Below are 7,784 nucleotides of genomic sequence, written 5' to 3'. Positions count from 1 at the left end.
AATAATATACGCCTAAAAAATTTTAAGTGATTTTCATTTGTAAAAAAAAAATTAAAAATTAAATACTACCAGACATCCGTATTCGTCAGAGCGGCCCAGATTCAATATGGGTCGTTGGGCTTATACTCTTCCATGAGCTAGTGGGCTCACCCAAGCTTTTTTTTCTCTCTCTCTCTCTCTCTATCTATATATATATATAAGATAGGAAAAAATTTATATAAGGTTGCAACCTTAAAATGTAGAATTACAGATGCACTAAAAAATCCATCATAAACTGTTGTTTTAATATTGAAAAAATCCTCCATTTGAAAAATCCCATTGTGAACTATAATAATGAAATCAAATCACATTTTAAAAATATAGGAGATAATATTTGTATCTTTTATAGGCAATTTCCCTAAGTGAACTATGAGTGTCTATTAATTGACCTTAATTTTGATTCTGTGTCTGATGCTCAATAGTCTGTACATTGACTTCAAATCTAATAAACCGTTCTTCAAGTCTTCGAGACTTCTGATCTCCGTTACTTGATGAGGTTCTAAGTTGTTCAGGCATGAGATGCCGTTGATGTAGGGATCTTGACACTAAGGGGGTTCAAAAAGTTACAAATCATGATGGCCCGGTAGATTGAAACCCGATTCCAAATTGATATGAATCTCGATTCCAAATGCGTCATAAACTCAATTTTAAAGATGTCAGAATCTCTATTATGTATATGAAGGAATATCGATTGCATATGGTCGATTTCGAATAGGTTAGAAACCTGATTCTGAAGAGATCGAAATCTTAATCCCATATATGTAGGGATTTCTATTCCATTTCGGTCGAATCTTGATTTCTGTAATGTAGGAATTTCGTTTCCCAGAATTCCCCTTGTACGTTGATTTCGAAAACAAGAATCTTTTAGCCAGTTGCGATTTCACAGTTCCGATTCCTAAAATGAATTCGTAATCTCAGGCGTTTCAACAACGATGCTATAACCAGCAATCAAGAAAATATGATGAGTCGCTTATTTTAGGTCGTTGCGGACCAACATGCTTGGAGCCCAAGTTTTAGACGTAATCTCCAAGATGAGGAGTTGGTTGAGCATATGGGTTTGTTACTCCTTCAGAACCAATGCATTTGGCGAATTGGTACTCATTGTATAATTTGGATAGGGTTTGTGATTTCAGTGCATAATAGCGAGAAGGGGTCGTAGAAGGGGGATTTTCGTAGATCTGCTTTGTGATCTCATTGATGACAGAATTGAGGAACTTGAAAGGCAAGTACAGCAGTTGGCGTAGCAGTACATGAGCCTCAATAATGGGCAAGACAGCCATCGCCCAAGAGGATCACGCGTACAAACCTTTTCATTTTCGTGCTCCGCGTGTGGAGTTAGGTAATGAGATAGTGACAGAAGACCTAGATGTGGGGAACATCACTCTAGGGTTTTCAATTTGAAGGATGATATTTTTTATTTTGACACAAATTGCATGGAATGTCAACAATTTGTTGATTGGAATTCACTAGTAATCTTCGACATATACTCAGATGAACAACAAGATTTTTTAGGATCAAGATGATGGTGAAGATATTTTGGAAGAGGGTGAAGAATATGGAGAGAACGCAACAAGAGGACTGATCCAAATCATGGCCGTTAAAGATCTCATTAATATTGAAGAGGTAGAGCACTCATCAATATTGCAGAGGTGAAAGCATGGTCGATTTAGAATCTGCAAATTGTAGCCCCGATTCCTCAACCTACATATCAGGATCCATTTCTTAAGGAATTATTTTTACCACAAATAGTATTTGAGCCAACAAAAAAGAAGCAGGTTGAAGAATGTAGTTTTGATGTTGAATTCATCTTAGCACATTTCAAAACTTGATGATGAGTTTTCTCCAATTAGAGGAAAATGATGGAGGGAAAAATTATTTATTTTTAATTTCTATTTTCTTTTAAAAGATGCATACTTTAATTTTAGTTTTAGGATTTATTTCTAGGGTTTGTTAGTTTTTAGGAATTCTATGGGTTTTGTAGTTTTTTTTATTTATTTCATTGTTGGATCAGTTAGAGGCTTTTTAGATATTTTAATTAAAGTTATGGAGTTTAGTTTTTAAGTTATATTTAAGTTAATTGTTAGAACCTTTTGATCAAAAGTTAATTGTATGGACAAATATTGTCCAAAATAATAAGTCTCTGATATAAATAAAGGCATGGATGGGCTGGAGAGTCATTCATGTATTTCTCTTTAATAAAAGAAAGACTGTCTTGTAAAAGAAGCCTAAGGCTTGAGCCCTTGGTGGGAGAAAGCCTTAGGGTTTTTCTAAAATTGCTTGTGTTTGACTTGTTTCTTGCTAATTTTATTGTTCCCTCAATTTTTCCTACATCACTGCTCCTGCTGCACTCTTATGTCAACAACCAACTGCCTTAGTGGTCTCAAGTCAGCCAGGTTCAGGTCTGCTCCCCCAAAATTCAAGCGTCAACCTGGTTGCCTATCTCCCATGAGATTCTCACAAAGGACCAACTTCAAAGGAAGGGTGTGCAAGTACCTAAAAGATGCTTGACGTGCTCAAAGGCTGAGGAGATAGCAGACCACCTGCTCCCACAATGTCACTTGGCATATCTGCCCAACCACTCTTCAATGCTTTGGTTGGAACTGGTTTGGCCATACTACATTGAGCAACTGTTCCAAGCCTACTATTCAACTCCCTTCCCAACCTCAAGTCTCCTCCTTTGGAGATCTTCCGGCCTGGCTATCCTATGGGTGGTCTGGCTCGAGCGAGGCTTCTGGATCTTTGTGGGCAAACAATAGTTGTTAGGATCTTGCTCCTACGTTTCAAGAAAGGGATCTTTAAAGTATCTCGATTTTTTAATTTCGAAAACTCGAGATCCTTAACATCTTCAAAGTATTTCGATTTTTTAATTTCGGGATCTCGATTTCCTCTGTTAGGAATCTTGATCCCCACTATTAGGGATCTCATTCTAGACCTTGAAGACTAAGATATAGATCAAAATGATTTTTTTCAAGCCAGCTAGTAATGAAGCCATACTTTTATCTTTTAATATAACTACATTGCTTGGGGTCTATGAACAAAGAGATCCCTACTTTTCCTCTGTTAGGAATCTTGATCCCCACTATTAGGGATCTCATTCTCGACCTTGAAGACTAAGATACCGATCTAAATGATTTTTTTCAAGCCAGCTAGTAATGAAGCCATACTTTTATCTTTTAATATAACTACATTGCTTGGGGTCTATGAACAAAGAGATCCCTACTTTTCCTCTGTTAGGAATCTTGATCCCCACTATTAGGGATCTCATTCTCGACCTTGAAGACTAAGATAACAATCAAAATGATTTTTTTCAAGCCAGCTAGTAATGAAGCCATACTTTTATCTTTTAATATAACTACATTGCTTGGGGTCTATGAACAAAGAGATCCCTACTTTAACGAGTATGTATACTTTTAGATTATATGTACTCTTTGAAGCAAGATCCTTGAAAGCTTGGAATTGAGATCTAAAAAAATCTGGATCAAGATCCTCGAAAGGCTGGGATCGTGATCCCTAAGCTATGAATTGTATGGACATTGCTCCCAACCATAGGGATGTTCTAGTCTTTCACTATCCCACCGCTCCTGATCCCGATATCACTTCCAATTCTCTTCCAGTCCCTTCAACTATAGGGCAAACCATTAGTAAGAGTGCATGGAGGATCTTGTCTTGGTTTTAACTATCTGTTGGGCCAGGAATATCAAAGAGTTTCGGACTGGGCACTGGGGACTTCCTGCTGAATTGGAAGCTTTACTTGTCCTACATGCCCGTGTTTATCTCTAGATCGAACATATAGATTCCTGCATGGTTAGATACCATCAAATTCAACCTTGAATTGCTCCCTGGGTAACCTTGGCCCAGCTGGGATAGGGGGTTTGTTTAGAGACCACTTGGGAAACAACTTGCTCTCCTTCTCATGCTTGATCGAGGTGGCTACCTCAGTGATGGCTGAAGCAAAGGCCTCATGGGAAGGCCAAACTTTTGAATACTGTTTGGGGCCTCAACCTCTTGGCGGAATGAGATTCCAAAATTTCATTGATTAGGCCTGCAAAAAACCCCCTTGCGCTTGGAGCCTAGACCTCAACTGTGACCAACTGTTATTCAATCAGCCCCCAACAGATGGCCTTCAAACACCCTGGAGAGAAGCCAATTTTGAACCAGACTCACTAGCAAAACTAGGAGCTGCAAGGCAAAACCATGTAGTGTTGCCCACTAACCGGTGCTTGCCAGAAACCCCGGCCCTTCAATTCCCTCTTTATCTTCCACTTTATCTATCCCCTCTTGCCACCCCTATTCTTTTTTTCCATAAATCTCACAGCATTGTAATTTGTATAATCTCAATCCGGCTGGCACATTTTTCTGTTGTGCCTACTTCTCATTACATGTACATCTACAGTACACACACACAAGAGTCAAATTTACTTAAAAATTACAGTTTCATGGTTTTCAAATTTTCAGGCACCAAATATTACATGTTCTTTGTATTATGGTTTTTTGGTCAACGTGTCCACTTTGATGACAGTTAAATATCTTCTTTGGATTATTCTTCAAAGTTTTGGTTTGTTGGTGGGTTAATTGATAAATGATGAACCAAACTAGTGCTTTTACCAAAAGCCGTAGATCGAAATCAGTGTTACTAAAACTGAAATTACAGCTTCAGTCGAGTTGTATTCATCCAATCCTTATTAGACTTTTTGATTATGTGGCCCACTGAACCTTTAAGCCGGTCAGTTTGGCTGGTTGATTGAGAACAAACTGGTTCTGGGATTGTGACCTAGGACCTCAAAGATATTAAGAATGGACAAGTGGTTGAGTTAGTTTGAATTGGCTTAAACCAGCTATGTCTTCTGAACAATCCTGTTCAAAACTTAAAAGAAGTGCTGGATTGAATCAATTAGTGATAGGCTGGTGAATTTTTGTAGCTTTTAATTAGGGAAAATGTTTCTGTGACGCCAACAATATATAAGTTATATGCGACGCCACTTCTTGGCAATTCTATCTAAATCGAACGGCTACGATTGTTCACATCATAATGTCAAGTCAAACACTGTTTTATTTTTCATTTTTTTCTACAAAACATTTTTTGATGAAATTTTGGGCATCCCATCAAAAAATTAGAGTGAACCTGGAAAAAATAAAAAAAACAAATATTTTGTATAAAAATAAATGGCAAAAATGCCCCTATAATTTTCAGGGGTATTCTAGTAATTTTTAGTCATCAGAAATATTTTTTTAATATTTTATCATGTGCGCCCTTGTTAGATTATGCATGCCCTAAATTTGGCTTCAAAATTATTTGTAGAATAAAAATATAAAAATAAAACACTATGAGCCGGTTGATCAAGATCTGATGCTTAAGTGCTAGCTTGCGACATTGTGACTCAAACCATCTCAGCCATCTACTCAGATCTGATGGCTGAAACCAGGGGTCACATAGCCCTTCCTTTAACAAATGTAATATCAATTATCGTTAAAAAGATGGGGAATGGTAGTGTCTGCTCAAATTCGGTGTTTATGGCATCTAAAAACCATTTACCACCCGCAGACATCAGGTTTTATATCTTTTTACATGGAGGGGATGGTTACATAATATATATGCTTTTCCTTTTGTTTGATTTGCAAATCGAGTCTATTTTTTTGTTGGTTGTGTAACTAAAAACCAGACTTGTGGCCTTATTAAACCAAATGGTACTGTTCTTGCAGCAAATTCTTAAGGCTGTGAACACAATACATGAGGAGCGTATCGTGCACTCTGACTTGAAACCTGCAAATTTCCTTCTCTTCAAGGGTTCGTTGACGTTGATCGACTTTGGCATAGCCAAAGCAATACAAAGCGATACCACTCACATTCAGCGGGATTCACAGGTTTTCTCTCTGTCTTTGTCTCTGTCTCTCTCTCACGTTTCGTCTCTTTTCGCATGGCATTCTTGGGAGTAAATGTTGTTGGACTTCTTGTTTGGAGCTTCTTTTGTTCTTTCTCTCATTATATGGAGTCTTTCGAAACCCAAGGACTCAAACCTTTGATCATTTGACATTGACATTATAGGTGGGCACCCTAAATTACATGTCCCCTGAGGCTTTCATGTGCAACGAACAAGACTCCAAAGGAAACACCATCAAATGTGGGCGTGCATCTGATATACGGTCCCTGGGCTGTATTTAATATCAAATGGTCTATGGGAAAACTCCATTCGCAGATTATAAGACCTTTTGGGCCAAATTCAAGGTAATAACCGACAGGAACCATAAGATCTCTTATGGCCCTGTGTCAAACCCTTGGTTGCTTGACCTCATGAAAAAGTGCCTTGCGTGGGAGCGCAGTGAGAGATGGAGGATCCCACAGCTGCTTAATCATCCTTTTCTCTCTCCTCCAATACCGTCCCATATCCCTTCTTTTCAAGACAAACAATGTAAACTTATTATGCAGATTGCCCAAGATCACGAATCTGTCCCAGAAATTGTTAAACTTTGTACCCAACTGCAGAAGCTCATTTTAAATGCTGATGGAAACTCAAAGCAATTGAGAATGTGTCTTGTTTTGAAACTTATGGGTTCGGGGAGCCATTCTCATTTTTGGCTTTGTTCATATGCTTGTTTGTATCAGTTAAATCTTATAGATTAAAAGGAACTGCGGATAGAGCCAATGGAATCTGTTTCCACGGATCAAAGAATCTTTCGGAACTTCAGAAAAGTTTGGAGTTGTTGAAAAATCTTTTGAGTTTTTGATCAATACTAAATCCCACTTATAAATCTTAATTTCTTTTGAGTTTCAACCTTAAAGCGTAGAATTACAAGTTCTATCTTAAAAATCTTTTGGAAAGTTGTTTGAATGTTGAAAAACCCTCTAATTGATCATCTTGATATCGAGATATATGCATATGAAAAAAAAAGTGTTTTCGAGTCTAAAAAATAGTGCATCTTACAACACATTATCCAGACCGTCCATTTTCAAGATTTTCGTATGTTTATAGGTTTACTTGATTTTAAACATTTTTTTAGTGTACAATTTTATAATTAGAAATGAAAATCGATTTTAACATCATCTTAATAATTTTTAACAACAAAATTACATGTTATGATAAAATTTGAAGGTGCGTATGAATTAAATTGTTTAAGGTTGCAACGTTATACAAACCACACCAAAAGATATGAGGTTTGCATGGCAAACCAAATGTCCATTTTGGTCTTGGGTGGCCCCTGCATGGAAATATTAAGAATTACTCGTGCACAACCTGTCCATGGCAAAGGCACAACAAATCATATTATATACAATGTTTCAGCTTTTCGCTTGTTAAACTCATACAAACGATTTTTCATATAAGAAAAATTCTATAATTACAAAATTGAAAAACTAGCATCACATTCATTAAATTTATACTAAAAAAGAAAATTAAGGTAATTGAGAGAAATTTAAGAATTCACTAAAAATAGCACTTTCGTATGAGGATTTAGGCTAAAAACATATACTTAGAAAATCTAAAAATTAAGTATCACATTATCTTTTAAAAATATCAATAGCAACAAGAAAATCAGTCCAACATAAGCCAAAAATATTCTACTCGTTCGAGACTCCCGGTAAAACCGCACCTAGGATAAATTTTAGGACCTCAAATTTTGGGGATATAACCTTTTTAACATATAGATTAAAGTCACTAAAAAAACTTTTCCTAATTGCGCCCTATAAACATATATATAAAAAAAAAGTCTCAAGATTGAATAGAAACCCTCCAATTTTTTGAGAACATTAC

At 36.7% G+C, this 7,784-nt stretch overlaps 1 pseudogene; it reads left to right on the top strand.

The window, feature by feature from the left end:
- The first annotated feature begins 5,721 nt into the window (after positions 1–5,721).
- Positions 5,722–6,658, top strand: LOC110008117 (serine/threonine-protein kinase MPS1 pseudogene; annotated as a pseudogene).
- The last annotated feature ends 1,126 nt before the right edge of the window (positions 6,659–7,784 follow it).

This window comes from Amborella trichopoda, chromosome 11, assembly GCF_054954075.1.
Source record: "Amborella trichopoda isolate Santa Cruz 75 chromosome 11, AtrichopodaSantaCruz75HAP2 v2.0, whole genome shotgun sequence".
Classification (NCBI taxonomy): Eukaryota; Viridiplantae; Streptophyta; class Magnoliopsida; order Amborellales; family Amborellaceae; genus Amborella; species Amborella trichopoda.
Note: the sequence above shows the minus strand (reverse complement) of the source record. Positions and strands in the feature narration are given on the sequence as shown.